The sequence below is a fragment of the Budorcas taxicolor genome, chromosome 2, assembly GCF_023091745.1.
Source record: "Budorcas taxicolor isolate Tak-1 chromosome 2, Takin1.1, whole genome shotgun sequence".
NCBI lineage: Eukaryota > Metazoa > Chordata > Mammalia > Artiodactyla > Bovidae > Budorcas > Budorcas taxicolor.
The window spans coordinates 141801792-141822521 of NC_068911.1; positions in this window are offsets into that span (position 1 = coordinate 141801792).

Consider the following 20730-nt stretch of genomic DNA (forward strand, 5'->3'; position numbering starts at 1 on the left):
AATATAATTTAAAAGAGAGACTTTTGCAAGTGACGACTTTTCACTTTGTTAGGCTTCTTTGAGTTTAAAGTGTTTTCTCTAGTAATTCTCTATGGGTATGGAGAGGAGTGAATTTTAGCTCTATTCCTTATCTTGATACAACAGGCTGGAAAATTGATTTATGGTTGTATATCCTTAAATGCAATCTATTATACTGAAGCAATTTGCTTATGTCATGAAGTTTTTATAAAGGAGATAACATCCTTTTATGCATTTATACACAAACACATATCATAGATAAATCACACAGTGAACCTAAAACCATCTTCTAATCAGTTCTTGAAAATTCCTATTTGTAAGATTGTGTCTCTTATTTACTATAAAAAACATAAATTATGGGTGGAATTTTATTCTTATTCTTTTTGTTTAAACCACTGTATTCAACTCACCTGAAAAGCCAAGTGTGCCCTTTCATTCCCATCCCTATGCAATTGTCCTGAGTGCACAATCCTTTATGAACATTAAGGAAAAAAAGTTTGGTGGTAAATATTTAATAGATATATTTTTAACTAAGAATATATATATTAGGGAGAGCCTTACAAAACTTATAACCAGAAATTATGTCAATAGTGAAATTCAACTTAGAGGTCAAATCAATATTGCTATGTTCCAATGCGAGAAGGAAATGGCAACTCACTCTAGTATTCTTGCCTGGAGAATTCCTGTGGACAGAGGAACCTGGCAGGCTGCAGTCCATGGGTTCGCAAGAGTCAGACACAACTTGGTGACTGAACCACCACCACCACTGTGTTCAAATGGGAATAGCCACCTTTCTGGTTTTATGCATATTCATAAAAAGTTTTTGTGAACTATAGTTGTTAGCTTCTATCAGTTCTAAAATGAGAATCAATCTTTGTGTCTCTGCATTTTTCTGTGTTTTTTTTTTTTAACAAATTTTTACCTTAATGCTATACAGTCATCTCAACTGTGTTGAAAGATATGTGTGTGTGTGTGTGTGCGCGTGTGTGTATGTATACACATACACATTAATTACAAGAGATATGAATAAGGTGAGTCTTGTATTCTAGAGCCTTCTATGAAGAGTCTCTAGGAACACTGTAAGAGAGAACTAATATGAAGTCAGGTAGTACATGTCGCGTATTTAGTAAACAAAGCTTTCTCTTTCTCTCAGACTAAAAGACACTTTCCATAGTAAAATAATTTTATACTTTAAGATGGAACATATTTTCTTATAGTGAGAACTTCTTGTCTTAAGAAACACATTCTTTATCTTTCAAGATAGAGGAAAGAAGCAAACATTTAAAAACATCTTTTAAAAATTGTTGTGAATTTTAAGCTGAGACCTCTTTTAATGATATGATTGTGGATACTAATTTTGGAAATAAGAGGTATATCTATCTAAAAGAGTAGCAGTTAGTTAGAAACAAGATCCATTGACCTCAACATGAGATTGTCTCCCTTACTTTGGAATGAAGCATCTTAGTAAACAGATGCTAACGCAAGAGCTTCATCCACAGAAGGAGGTAAAATAGCCAAACCTGCAGCGGTCTTCCCCACAATTGTTTTTTTTTTTTTCCTTCATTTTGCTATACTTATAATTCAGGCCGTCATTTAGGAAATACATTACTGCTTACCACTAGCTATCTTGAAAGTGAAACATACTATTCTGGTCAAAGCCCCATTTCCCTAATGGTGATTAAAACTGGGCAGAGAGCCCGATGTAATAAAAACAGTCTCAGAGCTTTTTCACTAACCTTCGTCTGGGAAAAGCAACATTGGAGGTTTTATTTCTTGAAAAATGCACAACGTCCATATGATTAAATGCTCCTCAGTCTCTTTTCAGCCACAGGCTGCACATCCAGGCCTTAATTGTGCCAGCTGTTCTCTTAACCCATCACCTAAATATTGCTCTCGAATGTAATCTGTCTTGATAGAAAGCCTTTTAACTTTTCTGTTTTACAATTCATCTTTCTTATATGCCAAATGAAACATCTTCTTTCATTCGAGAAAAGTGAGCTCTTGGGAGGAAAAAAATAAAAACGAAGATTTTTTTTTTTATTCTGTGTGTATTAAGGCAAATCCCTTTTCCTGTCTTAATTGAAATCAGTTAAGCGTTCACGAACTTCACCACAAAGACTGAATGAGCTATTTTTCTTTTTAAATGAGGCCAAGTCTTGTTGGCACCCGTGACGAAGACCATCCTGTGCAAGGGCAGGTTGCCAGCAGGTTTCACATTCAAGGCCAAAGTTTCACTGCGTTTGCTCAGCTTCTTCCATAGTCTGCAGTGAAGCCACGGTGAAGGCCAGGGGCGTGCCTCCTGCACTTATATTATTGTCTCTGCTTTTCAGTTGGTGGATTTGGAAACAAAGAAAGAGATCCATTCACTTTCTCTCTTGCAAAAAAAAAATAAATAAATGAAAGGAAGGGACTGGGAGATGCTGGGTGATACATAATAACCCAGGGCCAATTTTGCAACCACTTGTGAGGCTTAAACCATTTCAAAATAAAGAGTCATGTTAAAAAAAAAAAAAGGATAACCTTAACTGCTAAATGTGAAGAAACCAAACTGTAATCTAAATATGGCTCTATCTTTAAAAAACAATCAATTAAAATAAGAACAGAATAAAAATAAAACGAGGGTTTTTTTTCTTTTTGTTGGCTTAGCTACATACATGTGAGACTTACTATGCTTTAAACACTTTATAATTACACTTATTGGGGGAGAAAAGGGGATTAGGTGATTCTTTAACCAAAGCAAAGTGGATTTTAAACGGCTGTTTAAGTTTGTTTCTGTCTCTGTATCTCCGTCTCTTCCCCTGCCTCTCATTTTTCCTTCTTTCCCTTCACTCTGACAGTTCTGACATTAAAAATATTTCTAGGTTAATTCTGTTGCATTAAGAAAGTACCTCTCAGGCCAAAGTTTTGTAAAGCCTGGTTTAGATAAGTGGGGAGAAAAAAAGGGAAAACAAACAAAAGATCATAATAAATATGTCATTATTACTATAATTAGCTATAAGGGAAGGACATCAGTTATAGTAGTTAGGAACCCAGCTTCTGAAATCAAGCAGCTCATATTCAAATCCTGATCATGGCTCTTATATGTGACTTTTAATGCCTAATACCTTCATTTTTAAAACATGGGTTAACACAATATTATCTACCTCTGAAGTTTATTAAAAGGCCCATGTGAATTAGTATATTTAAAATACTTAGAAGAGTGCCCAGCATAGAATACTCAGTAAGTATTAATGTATTTAGCTAACTAAAGGCAAATATTTAGTACTGCTTAGTCTTCAAAATGTTTCTGTATATTTGAAATATAGCTTATAAAACTTCTTTTGAGGAGATCCTGAAATATGAGCAGGATTTCGTACTTTCGTACGGCTTTGTGGACACCCAGTACATCACAGCTACTTCGACTCTCCTGTTGCATAGCCCACTTTTCAAATGTATGTCAGTCAGGTACATGTAAATAATTTAGTTTCTGCTAGTGTTTGTCATACATTATTAAAATACCAACTTTCTGTTGGTGTCTTCAAATTGGTAACTTATAACGGCTGTCTTCAAATGATTATAAGGTCCTACATTTTTACTTTGCTGGTGTGTTTCCCATTTCTTCTCCAAATTTAATCTTCCAAGTATACATTTTTAAATTAGTGTCTTGGATATTTGTCTTAAATTTGAAGGAGTTGCCTATATTTTACTGGATATCTTCACTGTAACTGGATATGAAATTCAGTAAATTGAAAAGTCATTTCTCAGGTTTGAGAAAACTTTATAAAGAAGCATCTAGTATTTATCCAGTCACACAGTTTTTATCCCGTCACACAGTTTTATTGACTTGTCTTTACTTAAACAGTGTTCTTTACTGAGAAGTAATTAATAGAGTATTCTGGATAATGAATAAGATGAATATTAATCTCTGATGTTCTAGCACATACTGATTTATTTTCAAGTTACAAAAGTAATTATTTTCCTTGAAGTAGTTTGCAAAGGATACACATTTCTCATTTTTATAAGGCTCTATATTTAGTTAGAATTAACAAAAGAAGGAATTCTGTGGGTTTTCATTGAAATTCTCATAAGAATCTGCTGAAATAATATTAATGCTATAGATAATTTATATAAAAGTTCATTACAGCAACTGTATTGACATTTACAGTACTCCATCAATGGTCAGTATACTTATGTCGTGTTATGATTTGATTAATGTATAGGAACTGTGTCAATAAAGATATTATTTGGTCAGTTGTCTAGGACTAGACACTTAAGAGCTTAAAAAGCTCATGCTCAGGTGATATGGTAGTTAGATTTACTGTGCTATTTCCTACTTCAGACAATGCTGATTTCAGAGAGTTCTCTGAGCCAATGAATGATAGATGTATGAATGAGTAATATGATCTTAGAGACAATAAATTATAGAAAAATACAGAGAGTTCTGGTATTTTAAATGCAGTATATCTGATTTCCAGCTTGAGATGGATGGAGAACAGCTTAGCTTTTGCACTGTATAAAACACTATGTTGGTGCTCAATGTTGCATCACCAAAAAAAGGAAAAAAGAAAAGATGCGGCCAAATAAAGTTTTAGTTAATTAAATCTTTAAAGAAGACTGTCTAATTATAACCTCTCAGCCTCAGCAGGTATAATTGTTGAACATTACGACCTGTTCCAAATTATACATCAAAATACAATTGAGTTACTAGTAGGAAGCCCAAGTGATTTTTGTATGATTGAACTGATGAACTTTTATTACTGCTACTGTTTCCTCTGTTTTACTTCAATAAATCACATAAATTTAATTATGATGTGACAGTTGAAGCTGCCTTTGACATTTTTCACAGTTTTTCTCACCATTCTCTAGTTAGTAATGTACATAACTGAAATAGCTGATAGACCTTTAGTGAAGTGTGCACATTGACTAAGAGTAGTTAATTAAAACTGAAAATCAATCAGTGATACAATCAGTGTATCAAATTTGATATAATCAATGTATCAAAAGGAAAGCAGAATGATGTTCGGCCAAAATGAGAGACTTCCTTAGGAGAAGGAACTTGAGAATGTAATAATGTAGTCTTCTAGATCGGTAGACTTCACTTGGTACTATAGCTAATTGGCTTTATTAACTAGGACCTTTTATTCCATTTGGAGGTAAATTACTAGATTCTGGTTTACACGAGAAACAAGAAGGCTATTGTATACTTTTTGTTCTTATGCGCTTTACTGGGGTCTCACAGAGTTGGACACGACTGAAGTGACTTAGCAGCAGCAGCAGTGTTGAAATGCTGGCTGAGTCTATGGATACCTGGGAAAATATTCAAGTATGATTATAAGCTAGTGTTGCTTTACTTGTTGAAATCACAGTTTTTACTTTAAAATGTAACTTGCAATTGAGATGTTCTAAAGCTTTTTTTTTTCTTAATAGATACTTTTGTTATAGTCCATTGGCAGGTACTGGCCAATCATGACCCTGCTTTATGTATCAGTCAAAACATATTATTTGAAGTTAAGTTAATTATAAGATTTGATATCAGTATTTAGCCTAGTCATCATTATATTTCATGTATAAAGAGGAAAAATCTTAAGTGAATTTAAAATAAAAATATTTGGAAGTTCTGCTGGTACATGGATGAAAGGATCGTGATGTTCTGATGAAATCATTACATTAGTCTTGATCTCATTCTTGTTCTCACTGACTTGTGTCCTTGCTCTCTCTCTTCCTGTCGCTATATTTTCCTATGTTAAGTGCTTTGACCAAAATCTCAGACAGTAGTAGAATTACTGTTGATACCCCATCTATTCATAATAGTATTTGTAGTTCCATTGATCATGTGTTTTAGCTCATACTAAATTGTGACTCCATGAAGGTGGGGTACTTTGCAGGCCTTGTATCTCTTAGAGCATGTAACATCCAACACTGCACATGGAATATTTGCATAAGTGAATGTGTAAGATTATGCTGATAAAAAGAAAAGATAGTAATCATGGATAGTTCAGCTTTATATTAAATAAAATCATTAATGTCACCATCAGAAACCTGATGTCAGCTTAATTGACTTCAGTGTTACTACGTTTAGCCTATCAGAATCAACCTTATGAAAAACTAGGTCGACTCTTTGTAATTTGACATATGTGGCAGTGTATTATTAGTGAGGATAACTATCAGTCACAAGATGTAAGCCAGCTTGCACAAGCATGTTATGGAATGAAGGAAATTTATTTATGGCGCCTCTATGATATGCCAAACATTCTGATTAGCTCTGACATACATTATCTCATTTAATCCTCAAAGTACACTGGGAAATAGGTATGGTTATCACCATTCTAAAAATGAGGAAACTGAGATTCAGACATACTTAAGCACTAACTTCTAAGCAAATTGTAGGATTTAAGCACATAGCCTGGGAGAGCTGCCTTGAATTTGTGTTTGCTTCTAAAACATCTGCTTCTGCTTTATTGAGTATGCTAAAGTCTTTGTGTGGATCACAACAAACTGTGGAAAGTTCTTCAAGAGGTGGAAATGCCAGACCACCTGACTGGCCTCCTGAGAAATCTATATGCAGGTCTAGAAGCAACAGTTAGAACAGGATATGAAACAACAGACTGGTTCCAAATTGGGAAAGGAGTACGTCAAGGCTGTATATTTTCGCCCTGCTTATTTAACTTATATGCAGAGTACATCATGAGAAACGCTGGGCTATATGAAGCAAAGCTGGAATCAAGATTGCCAGGAGAAATATCAATAACCTCAGATTGTCATCAATAAACAGATGATACCACCCTTATGGTAGAAAGCAAAGAGGAACAGAAGAGCCTCTTGATGGAAGTGAAAGAGGAGAGTGGAAAAGCTGGCTTAAAACTCAACATTCAGAAAACTAAGATCATGGCATCCAGTCCCATCACTTCATGGCAAATAGATGGGGAAACAATGGAAACAGTGAGAGACTTTATTTTGGGGGCTCTAAAATCACTGCAGATGGTCACTGAAGCCATGAAATTAAAATATGCTTGCTCCTTGGAAAAAAAGCTATGACCAACCTATACAGCATATTAAAAAGCAGAGACATTACTATACCAACAAAGGTCCATCTACTCAAAGCTTTGGTTTTTCCAGTAGTCATGTATGGATGTGAGAGTTGGACTATAGAGAAAGTTAAGCGCTGAAGAATTGGTGCTTTTGAACTGTGGTGTTGGAGAAGACTCTTGAGAGTCCCCTGGACTACAAGGAGATCCAACCAGCTAATCCTAAAGGAAATCAGTCCTGAATATTCATTGGAAGGAGTGATGCTGAAGCTGAAACTCTAATACTTTGGCCACCTGATGTGAAGAACTGATTCATTTGAAAAGACCCTGATGCTGGGAATGATTGAAGGCAAGATGAGAAGGGACAACAGAGGATGAGATGGTTAGATAGCATCACTTACTTGATGGACATGAGTCTGAGTAAGCTCCAGGAGTTAATGATGGACAGGGAAGCCTGGTGTGCTGCAGCCCATGGGGTCACAAAGAGTCAGACATGACTAGTAACTGAACAGAGCTGAGAAGATTAAAACATATTTATAGTAATAAAATTTGAATACTAATAAATCACATGATAGTAATCTGATTAAAATGAAACTGTCTACTTTTTTAGAATCATAGCCAGTTTTTTAGGAAATATGACCACCTGAAACAGGTTGTAACTGTCTTATTATTGTGATTGTTATCTTGTTATTTCTACACTTACCTGTCAATTACGTAAGGAGTGGATTTAGTATCCTTATTTTAAAACTTAGAACCAGAAGAACAAAGTTGCATGTTAACAAAACAATGCATTTAGAAATAAAGTCATGAAGGTATCCTTCAGACTTAAAAATCTAAAATTACTCATATCACTCTAATGACTAAACATGATCTGTAATTCTTAGAATATTTTTCTTATTGCAGGACTTTTATACTGTAACAACAGAGGAAAATATTTTATAAAATATTTTGGAAAAGTAATTTATAAGAATCTATTGAAAGTATTTTCACTTATATTTTTATTGCTAGACATAACACATGTTCATTTTTATTAAAAACTTACAAATACAGAAAAGTGAGATAAATCTAAAAGAAGAAAAAAAATCCTAGTATTAAAAAGTGTACTGTGTTTTAATGTTGATATTTTAACTAGTACTGGTACCAAGATTCAATGGTCTATTTACCCTTTGTTGAAGAACAATTGTTCTTGAAATTACTTTATTTTGTTGGTACAGTCTACCTGTTATGGTTCCTGTCTATGTATAGGAAAAAATGCATTTTGAAAGTTGAGGCCAAAATGTCATAATATGCCTCTCAATTTGCCTTCTGGCAATGCCAGACTTTATAGTAATCATTTGAAAAATTTTCAAGTCATATCAGTGTGCTTTGCCTTCAGAGAGCACACACAATTTACTTTTAATCATCCTTTCATCATGGGGAAGATTAAATACACTGCATGGAGCCTGGAAAGGTGGGTGACAGCTGGGAGAGATTTCCATAGAGGCCTCAAAGCCCTTCCAGAAGATTGATTGTGCAGTGTTTTCTGCCAGTTCCTTTAGCTTTACCCAGGTTATCATCCCATCAGGAAACTTGGTGCTGGACCTCATCATGTTGCTGACAGTTTAGATGACCTCAGGACATTCCTTTAATCTTCTCAAGCTTCATTCTCATTTTCAGAAGTACAAGTAAGGACCCTTAGACATGCTAATCCATCTGAAGATATTATAAAGAAAAATTCATTTGTGTTTGTGAAAAAAAAAAAAGTTTTCACTCTTATGTTTTCCATTTGTATTGACTTAAATCAGTAAATGGAGTTGCTCTGAGTGTAGCAGGAAGCATAGGCTGCCTTACAACAGTGAGCATTTACTGACATGTGGCCAGTGTTTTCATTTCATTACCAGGAAATCAAGGTAGTTTCTTTGATGCCTCATTACACTGAATCTTATCTTTCTCAGTAAGTTTGCTTGGGAATGAATTACTGCAAATAAGTACATACTTATTTTGTGTTTTTACTCTTCCTTTAGCAGCATGACTTTCTTGATTTGGGACTGGATAGAAAATAATGCCTCCTCAATTATTTAAACATCCCTTGTTGACTATTAGCAATAGTTAAAAAAATTTTGTGTGAAAGAACTTAAATCTTCTGGCTCTGTTTCCATAGCTCATTGAAACTGGCAGATGGGAACACAATAGCAACTGTGCAGCATGACTGCAACCCCAACACACACACAGCACAAGTTGATAATTGGGTTCCTCATTCCAGACAGGGAAGGGCCTGTTGACTTTCTCTAGTGCTGAGGAGTGTGTACAGTTACTCTGCTGTGGCGCTGGATCCATCAAGCACTGAGTGCTCTGAGAAGTGACAAGGTGACCCGCCGCAGAGGCTGGTGCCGGCTGCGTTCATGTGAGTCACAGGGGACAGCGTTTCGGTGTTGCCCGACTGCTGTCAAAGCTCATTTCCCTCTCTGTTAACTGGTTGAAGATGTGTGTGCCAAGAGGAATTTTATCAATCAGTGGTGTATTATAAACGATTTTGTCCCTGGCCCAAGCAAGAAAAGTTCATCAATTCTTTACGGATGGATTACAGATCCCACCTTCTGTAACTTTTTTTTCATTATGTTAAATGTTTGGAAATGAAGCGCATGTTATTATTTGGAAGCATTTCATTATGTGAGAATATCAAACATTAGGTTATTTGTTTCCTTTGGTCTCTGGATTATTTACTTTCTTGCATGACATTTGACACTTTGGCAAGCTAGCAATTGAAAATAACCCATTACTAGAGATTACCTTTCATTGGGAAGTAGGTGTCATATTTGATAATGAGTCAGAGTCAACTGAATCTAGGTCAACACAGGATTAAGCAAAACTATATATGTGGAAAAACTAATGTTCTATACATACAAGATGTTTGTTTTCATGTAGTACCAACACAATTAGTAAAACCCATACTAGTTCCCAAATTGTACTTTTTGTGCACTTTCAGAATTCGAATGTATTTGTTATATTTATACTTTTCAACTTAAGGACAGTTGTAGGTCAGGCATCTGCCCATTGAAATATTTTCATCTGAAAAAGCATTAGGTGAGGGTCTAGCTTTCTTGCTGTGATTAATGGCATTTCAGCTTCTACCCCTTTCTTGCTTCTGAAATTGGGGATGGAGAAAGCTCCCACCACAATTCATTCACTTACCCTCTAGCGTGCTTTATTTTCCTCATAGAGGTCATCATTCTCGTATGTGTTTATATTCACTGGAGGAATCAACCTCTAAAAGGGCAGAAAACTTTCCATAACTTACTGCCAATCATTATTTTCCAGTCCTTAGAAAAGTGCCTGCCATGAAGCAGTTATTCAAAAATCATTAGTTATGCTGGATGGGAGGGGAGTTTGGGGGAGAATGGATACATGTATATGTATGATTGTATTCCTTTGCTGTTCACCTGAAACTATCACCACATGGTTAGTTCAAAATACAAAATTAAAGTTTTTTTAAAAAATTAAAAAGTCATTAGTTAATAGAGTGTATAACTAATTCCCTAGTGTATTCCATTTGCTTGGGAACAGATTCTTAAAATAAAATAATGAAGCTGTGTCTTGGATCACAGTCAGACCATAAAACATTCAAATTAGCTATGCAGTACTACTTCAGTTAGAGTAAGGATTAAGTAGACTGGATTAGGAATTTAACCACCATTTGTAATATTTTCCATATAGTTTAAAATAAATGGTTAACAGATTATAAGTCTAGGACCACCTGTATGTGAAGAGTAGGGAAAAGATGTGCAGTTAATTTAAGCTATTTTTATTCTACTGTATTGCTTTTTGTTCCACTTTATGTTGGAGAAAATTTGAAGCTCTAACCCTTAATTGGGACAGTTGAGGGATGACAGAGTCTGAAAAACTACTTAACATTTTACATGTGGTAACAGCAGATGTTTTTTACATGAATGTTTTTAGACTTATACGAAATCCTAACTTTTGTTGTAGCTGTATTTGTTCCAGAAATAGGATTTTCAATTGTAATATATGAATTCTGACCTCATTTTTGGTCCCTTATATATAGCATATAATGCAACAAGAATATTAAAATTGATGAAAATTTTCTTTATAATAAATAATGCTGAAGTCAATCCATTTATACCTCTTTTTGAGGGTTTGACATCTTTTATTAAATTAGTTAAATTATGCTGGAAAATTATTTATAACAACAACATCTACAGGAGTTAAATATACCTGAGTTCACCCTGGAGAAAGCTTTTGACTCAGAGAAGTGGGTCCAGAAATGTGTGGAATGCTCCAATTTGGCTTCTTAGTGGATATACTAGGGTTTTCAGGACATTAGAGCTTTGGGGAACAGATTTATTTCATTGTTTAAGGATTGCCTTATAGTTGTTCATTCCTTTGAAATTCAGGTTTTACTGAGATGACAAAATGACTTTTTGATAATCTTAGGAGAATGTGTACTTTCTGAATTAGAAAAAATTCTAGATTATGGGATTAATCTTTGAAAAAAGTATCCTGATGTTAGACTTACTGTGTATACCTCATGCTCAATGAGTGCTCACACGTATTTCACATCTTTTCAAATCTCAGCTGTAAATCCAAGTATTAATCAAAAGGTGCTCCATTAAAGATTTTGAACAAATAGTTGATAGTGCGTTCACTTTGCTATAAAACCATTTCAAAGGAAACCTTAGATTTTAAAGACTAATGATCTGAGCTAGCAGATGGGCTTTCTTGCAGAAAATAAACGTACTGGCTTTTGTCGATTCCATTTTCACTCATGTACTATCTCATTATCAAAATAAATATAGCATTATTCAGATGCATTTTGGCTCTCAATAAACCGTACTTTTTACTGGTGTTTTTCATCATGAACCTTGAACATATCAGCTTCTTAAACCATTTATATGCCTAACATCCATAACACAAATATTACAAGGAAGAAAAAAAAAAGGAAGGATCTGGGATAAAAATATATTAGACCCTTTTGCTGTAGACCTTTGAGGTAGTGTCAGCAGTAAGTTTATATTTTTTTTTTCTGAGTTTGGAATTCATTTTAGCTTAATTTTTATTTTATATTGGGATATAATTGATTTACAATTTTGTGCTACTTTCACATGTACAGCAAAGAGATTCAATTGTACATATGCAGCAAAAAGTTTCTTAATAAATACTGCATCTTCCAAAATTTTGTCCCACTAAAAATGCTTAGAACTACAGGAGTCTGGGGTCTTTCTATTTCAAAATTTTGTCATTTGTTTTCTTACAGTGTTTTCAAAGCATTGCCTTTGAGACACATGAGCGTCTAAGGGCTTCCTTGGTTTGCACAGACACATGAGTATCTAAGGGCTTCCCTAGTGACTCAGGAGTGTAAAGAATCCACCTGCAATGCTAGAGACCTAGGTTCGATCCCTGGGTTGGGAGGATCCCCTGGAGAAAGGATAGGCTACCCACTCCAGTATTCTTGCCTGAAGAATTCCATGGACAGAGAAGCCTGGCAGTCTACAGTCCATGGGGTCACAAAGAGTTGGACATGACTGAATGACTTTCACATGAATGTCTAAACTTAAAAGCAAAAGGTGAAAAAAGCATATATAAATATACACAGGCCATATACCAGATATGTAAATATTTCACCTTATCTCTGACTAAAGTTGTCATTTTTGCCTTAATAGTATTTCTATAAAATTAATTAGCAATCTTAATCCATAGGTGATATTGTTGTTGTTTAATTGATAAGTTGTATATGACTCTTTTGTGACCCTATGGACTGTAGTCTGCCAGGCTCCTCTGTCCATGGGATTCTGCAGTCAAGAATACTGGAGTGGGTTGCCATTTCCTCCTCCAGGGGATCTTCCCAACCCAGGGATTGAACCAAGTCTCCTGCACTGGCAGGTGGATTCATTACCACTGAGCCACCCGGGAAAGCTCAATCCATAGGTACTATGGATTTAATCTTTATAAGCCTAGTTTCCTCTTGGAAATAATGATGTCCGCTTTATTTGCTCTTATGAGGATTAAACTAATAATGTCTGCGACATAGTTTGTACAATGTCTGGGTTGTATTTAACAAGCATTGTCTCCTATTGTGGCTTTTGTATTAGAGATAGTACTGTAGTTTTCATAAAACAGACTCCGTAATTGAGCATTTAAAACTTCTTCAACTTAAACGGGTTGCTATTAATACTTGTAGTTGCTGACTTGCTGTGTTACCTTTTTTCCCCCACTGTGTTGTGACAGTAGATGGGTAGATACAAAATCCCAGCGTGGAACTGGTCCTCTTTACCCTTTAATCTCTACTTCCGAGCATTGTCACAGTAGCTACAGGGAACATGTCAGATTATGTGTTCAGAACATTCCATTAGGCGTCATAGCTAGTGCTTCTCTTCTGACAATGTCATTTTATGTGAACGATACAAAGTCTAAAGGTGAAATTAGTTGGAGTGCTCATGACTCAGCCTCTTTTTTCCGGGAGTGACTCATTCTGCATTTATAGATCCCTGACTTTGTGCCATACACCACTCTAAGTGCTTGAGATACAAATGTGGATTTGCTGGGTCACTGACCCAGAGCAGCCCACAGCCTTGGCAGACAGAATGTAGCATTCATTGTAAACTATGGGCTTCCATACAGTCAGTGTTCTATTAATGTTATACCTGTCTATCAAGGAAAAGTGTGATTAAATAAACAATAATGTGGGTTGGCTAGACAACCTAATTCTATAATTTGGAACATATATTTCTGACCCTATATTGACGTATTTTAGCCCAGTTATCTCCACAATATTCATTCCTTTTTGTTTTCTTTCAGTGTTAGGTAAGATTTCACTCTTTTGCATATCACATAAAATCTACCCTTTATCAGTAAGTTAGTTGTCTGATGCATACCTTCCCTGATTATCCTGCCAGAAACTCACAATGTGTGTTAAAAAAAAAAACCTATCACCCTCTCCTCTTGCTCGGCAGCCTGATCTACCTTTAGCCTTTCCTGTTTCTAAGAATGACAATATCTTTATGGGGGTCTGTTTGTCTCTAACCCTCAGAATTCTCTTGGCTCTTTTTCTCTGTCACATGCCTTTTCATAGCCAACCAGTTCCTAAGCCCCATACGTTATTCAGTTCAGTTCAGTTCAGTTCAGTCGCTCAGTCGTGTCCTACTCTTTGCGACCCCATGAATCGCAGCACGCCAGGCCTCCCTGTCCATCACCAACTCCCAGAGTTCACTCAGACTCGCGTCCATCCAGTTGGTGATGCCATCCAGCCACCTCATTCTCTGTCGTCCCCTTCTCCTCCTGCTCCCAATCCCTCCCAGCATCAGGGTCTTTTCCAATGAGTTAACTCTTTGCATGAGGTGGCCGAAATATTGGAATTTCAGCTTTAGCATCAGTCCTTCCAGTGAATACCCAGGACTGATCTCCTTTAGGATGGACTGGTTGGACCTCCTTGCAGTCCAAGGGACTCTCAAGAGTCTTCTCCAACACCACAGTTCAAAAGTATCAATTCTTCAGCGCTCAGCTTTCTTCACAGTCCTCAATAGGTTATTACGCGCTACTCTGGACTGAATGCAAAGTTCATGCGTTGAAGCCCTAAGCCATCAATGTGACTGTATTTAGGAATAAGGTTTTCAGAATATTCCCCTTCTTGGATCACAGCCTTGCATGGCAAAGGGGCTTGTGTAACTCAATGAAACTGTGAGCCCTGCCATGCAAGGCCACCCAAGACGGACAGGTCATAGTGCAGGGTTCTGACAAAATGTGGTCTGCTGGAGAAGGCAATGGGAACTCACTCCAGTATTCTTGTCTGTTAATGTTAAATAAGGTCACAGAGGTGGCTCCCTAATACGACAATGACTATGGGAGAAGAGAATGAGAGGGTAGCTAGCTATAAGCCTCTTACCAAAACCTGGTTGAACTGGCATCTTGATCTCAGACTTCCAGCCTCCAGAGTTTTGAGAAATATATTTCTATTGTTTAAGTCACTCAGCAAATGGCATTTTGTTATATAGCCTTATAGCCTGAGCAGTCTAAGATGCTTGCATCTGCCATAGTTGGAGTCTTCTTCCTTCTTTGCATCAACACTTTCTTTATGCAAACTGATGCTTCATTACCCACCGCTTAGACTTCTGAAGGAGATACCTAAATGGTTTACTCTTTAATATCTCCTCATCTCTGATCCAGTCTACACAGTGATGTCACTTAAATATTTTAATCATATAATTCTTGAATAGAAAACCTTCAGTGGTTCACTTTAGTGGAAAAAATTGAGTGAGTGAGTGAGTGATAGTCACTCGGTTGTTTCCAACTCTTTGTGACCCCATGGACTGTAGCTTACCAGGCTCCTTGGAATTCTCCAGGCAAGAATATTGGAGTGGGTTGCCATTTCCTTCTCCAAGTGGGCAAAATTAAATATATTTAATTCTCTATTCTCCTCAGATTGTCATTCAAGATCGTTTCTGCCTATACAAACCCAACCTAGACTTTCACCCAATTGTTGCTGTTCTAGTGTATTATACTCCAGCTAGGTGAGGCCCCAGATACCCTTGGTCTTTGCTTTTTTCATTTCTTTTTACTGCTAAGTCCTTTCTCTGAGTCCATTGTCTGAGTTGGTCTCATTTCCATTCTGTCTCCACCTATCACAATCCTTTGCCTCCTTCAAGGCTCAACTCAAATGCACCTCTGAATCCTTATCCTTATATAATAGGCTTTCATTTTTATTCTCCTTTGTTCTCCAGTGTCCCATAGCTCTTTGTTGATATTTCTTAGTGACAAAAGGTATATTCTGCTTTGTATCATTGCCTTTTGTCTTTTGATTTTTCATAACTACCTCTATCCCACTAGATTCTAACTAAGCTTTTAGATGGCAAAGAGCTTTTGATCTTTGAAATAATAACAATACTATTTTTAAACTGTCCTGTATTTTAAAATATAAGGATTGTACTTATTATTAAAAAATAAGCACTTAAATATATTTTAAAAAATAGAATCGATTTTTAATTTTAATTTGCATACTGTAGTATTCCCTACATTTGTATGTTAAGTGAAGTTCTAGCAGTAACTTTTCTATGACTCAGGCAGTTATAGTTTCTTTTCATTGAGACTCTTGTGTAACTTTAAGAAGGGAGAAGTACAGAAAATGTGAAAGGTTTTTCAATTGAGAGTTGACCTTCGTAATCTAATAGCAAAAATATGTCTATTATTTTCAATTTTTATTCTTTGTGAGATGTAAACAGGAATACTGCTGGCTGATATTGAGTTTATAATTCAACCTGACCATCACAAAATGATGTATAATAGACCGATGTAAGATTATTTCTCATTGGATAAAGAGGAGAAAGAAAGATTTAGCAATTAATTCTCAAGATTAGTTTCTGACATGTTCCCTGCCTTTTTGTTGTGGAGAAAGAGACTCAGGATGAAGAAGTGGTGCTTTCAATATGCTGATAAGTTAAGCTGCCTAAAAGCAGATGCTGAATCCTATTGAAAAGAATTTCATTTGAGTTATGCTGAGGGCATTGTTTAGCAAAATACTACACAAAAAGTCTTGACCTCTGTGTGTGAAATGGCAGATGTTCACAGTGAGGATTGAGCCTTGGGGCAACATAAATCTTCACTATTCTGTGCCTGTTTGCTCGATAACTGGGTTGAGTGGGGGAAATAAAAGGTTCAGAGAATTTTTTACAAAGCAGCTGCTCCAGGCGCTGCAAATGGATGTGCTGCCCTTAAGATAAGAAAAGCAAACAAGCAAACAAAATTCCCCAGACAGTGTGAGTTCACCAGGTCAAAAATGAACACCTCTTCTCCCTCAGAACTTTTATATTACACATTCTCAATGCAAATCAGGTGGGTCATGGATGGGATTTTTTTTCCTTATCTCTGCGAAAAGGGGAATTTTCAACCATTTCTTTACATTTGACAGCATACAATCACTAATTGATATTCTTCTGTATACTAAGCCAATGGGTTCAAATACAAAGTTAATATACTTGAAATAGTACTGATATCTTGAACAGAGTTTGTGTGTCACATATGCTACACTGAAAAGAAAATAAACATTTTTGGAGAGGGGGATGGGTTGATGGGACAGTGATGGGGGTAGGTCAGAATATCCTTCTAGTAACATCTGTTGTTGTTGTTCAGTAACTCAGTCGAGACTGACTCTTTGTGACCCCATGGACTGCAGCACGCCCGGCTTCCCCATCCATCACCAACTCCTAGACCTTGCTCAAACTCATGTCCATTGAGTCAGTGATGCCATTCAACCATCTTGTCCTTGTTGTCCCCTTCTCCTCCTGCCTTCAATCTTTCCTGGCATCAGGGTCTTTTCCAGTGAGTCAGCTCTTCCCATCAGGTGGCCATTATGGATCATATAAAGCAGCCAGGTTCGTTAATTATAAAGCCTGACTTCTGAAAAATTCTACAAGTCTCATTTAGTTTTTACTTTGACAGGATGGGCTTCCCTGGTGGCTCAGCTGGTAAAGAATCTGCCTGCAATGCAGGAGACCTGGGTTCTATCCCTGGGTTGGGAAGATCCCCTCGAGAAGGGAATGGCCACCCACTCCAGTATTCTGGCCTGGAGAATTCTATGGACTATATAGTCCATGCGGTCGCAAAGAGTTGGACACGACTGAGTGACTTTCACTTTTGACAGTATATATTTGAATATATACTCTGTGGGTAAGGAATCTACCTGCAATGTGGGAGACACAGGAGATGAAGGCTTAATCCCTGGGTTGGGAAGATCTTCTGGAGGAGGAAATGACAACCCACTCCAGTATTCTTGTCTGGAGAATCCTATAGACAGAGGAGCCTGGTGGGCTACAGTCCAAAGGGTCACAAAGAGTCAGGCAAGACTGAGTGATTGAGCATGCACACATATATGTGAAAGTTTATGCGGAACAGATAAAATCCAATCTACTTGAGTTTAAAGATACCAGGATATCAATTTAGTATGCCAAAAACTCTTAGCAAGAAGCAGTTGTGATCAAATGGTAAGCTGAGACTTAAAACTGCACATAAATTAACATGTGGTTCTATGCAGTCATTCCTTGACTCCAAGCAACTAAGGGAACCACTTTTTCTTAGGGAGTAGTGACATATGGTCACTGTGGTTAACATGTATACATGTACAGTAGGCCACTCCTGGTTCTTTGTCTTTCACCCCCTAGTGTTTGTGTGTCCTATTTTAGCTACCTCTTGCATGCCTGGAAGTACACATGAACACGCACACGTACATGTACATGGACACGCAGTCACATATGTGCAGTGTGTTGAACGACTGTCCTTCCCAGTCTCCTAGTATTTTTTTTCTGATTTTAAGAAAATAATTTCTCCCTCTCCTTTTATATCTCTCTCTTTACTAGTTTTTTCTAAAAAAATAAAATAAAATCTCCTGATTTTTCTTTTCTTTAATTTTGTGGAGCAAAATTGGAACAAAACAAAGTGCTATGCTTAACAGAGAGTGTCCTAGACTTTCTCAGTTTATGACATTCTGAGTATCTTGGTAATTTTTTCATGGCACCCCTAGGCTGAAAGAAATACCTCACAGTTTTGTTTAATTGGCATACAAATTATTTAGGTATTAACTTACTCACCTTTTGAAAAAATAATGCATATAAATTAAAAGAAAAAAAACTTTGTATTTTATACTTAGAAACTCACAGTTACTTAATAATGTGTGCTTGTTGGGTACTGACTAGCCTTCAAACCTAAGAGCCAGATTGGACACTCATCCTCATTTCTTACTCCACATTGGTTTTAATGCAGTGTTAGTATTTGCCTTTATATTACAAACACTGTCAAAAACTGAACTTTGAAAAGCTATGGCATCATTGAATGGAATGGAAAGCTGAGTGCTGAAAAATTGATGCTTTTGAACTGTGGTGTTGGAGAAGACTCTTGAGAGTCCCTTGGATAGCAAGGAGATCCAACCAGTCAATCCTAAAGGAAATCAGTGCTGAATATTCATTGGAAGGACAGATGCTGAAGCTGAAGCTCCAATACTTTGGCCACCTGATGCGTAGAGCTGACTCATTTGAAAAGACCCTGATGTGGGAAAGATTGAAGGCCGTAGGAGAAGGGGATGACAGAGGATGAGATGGTTGTACGGCATTACCGATTTGATGGACATTAATTTGAGCAAGCTCCGGAGTTGGTGATGGACAGGGAGGCCTGGCGTGCTGCAGTCCATGGGGTTGCAAAGAGGCGGATACAACAGAGCGACTGAATTGAACTGAGCGAAGCTGAGTTCCTTCACTGTTCACCTAAAACTATCACAACATCGTTAACTGGCTATACCCCAATATAAAATAACAAGTTTTTTAAAAAAGAATTTCATTTTCAATCACTTTTTACTAGTACTTTTATATTTTAAAATAAAATTCTGTATATTAAAGGTTTACAACATGATTTGATATACATATGCATAGTGAAATGATTACTACAGTCAAGCTAATTAACATATTATCTTGAATATATGAGTATTACTTTATACTATTATTTTCATTAAATAATCATGATTTTAGGTTAATTATCTTTTGGACTTAACCTCTGAGTCTAATAATGAACCATTTCTAACAATACCATGTGGAACATATTCAAACTTCTAACCAGTTAATCACAAACACACTTCTGGAACCTAACGATTATTTTTTTTAATTGGAGATTTATCCATGGATGATCCCTGCTGCAAGCCAAGAATCCCAGTCTGTCATCGGAGAGTCATTTTCTCTACTAAGTGTTCAAAATACAGGCTGACTTTTGGAACAGAAGTTGGGTTTGCTTTTTCCTTGGTTTACTTTCTCATTCCTTCCACTTGACAACACACTTCTCAGCATGATTTAGTGGCAAGATTTAGGTGTAAGAAAATAATGAGAAGATTGCTAGGTTGCCATTGGAATCATCTTATTTGACTTTTGTTGCCTTTTAACAGATTGTCGTGTCGTTCAGTCGCTCAGTTGTGTCTGACTCTCTGCAATCCCATGGACTGAAGCAGTCAAACAGATTGTTGATCCTGCACTTTTAATCCACAAACTGTCTGTGGATGTTAAATTAGATTAAGGATTGAATGTGTCAGTTTTACTGTTTTTAGTTTAACATCTTTCAAGATAAGTGGTAGTACTTTCAGTACAGAGTTTGTTTAAAAAATATTTATGGTTGACATTTTAGATTATAAGCATAAGCATTGTTCTATTTTAAACAGAAACTGCTGAAAATAGAATAGGATATAATTTGCACATCTAATACATATTTTTAAATAAAATCTAGAAGATATATTGGTTTAAAGTTTCATAACTATGTAATGCCCTTGTAAATGGATGTGGATGTATTGTCAGCCAGTAAATTTTATGTGTGAGGATTCAAGTAACTTCATCCTCCCTTTTACTAAAGTAAAAGACTAAGTCATTCAATTGATTTAATTTATGGTATGTTATTCTGTTTATCTTTCAGATTTTATTCATCTGATCCAACCTGTCTTGTGACTGCTGGCTGGAATTAAGGTTGGTGATGTGTTTATATATTAAATTCTGAATAAACTGTGAAATAAAATAGAGGCTTGATGAGCCTTTGTAGAGTTGGGTCAGAGTACTTTTGCCGGTAGTGGTAAGAAAGTTGTAATGGTGAGAAATGGATACATTTCAGATTTGCAGACATGTTTTCCTGAAGTGTTTGTTTTCTTTGTTAGTATTTCTTTGATTATCAAGTTTCATTTCTTTTACCTGCCTTACTTGCA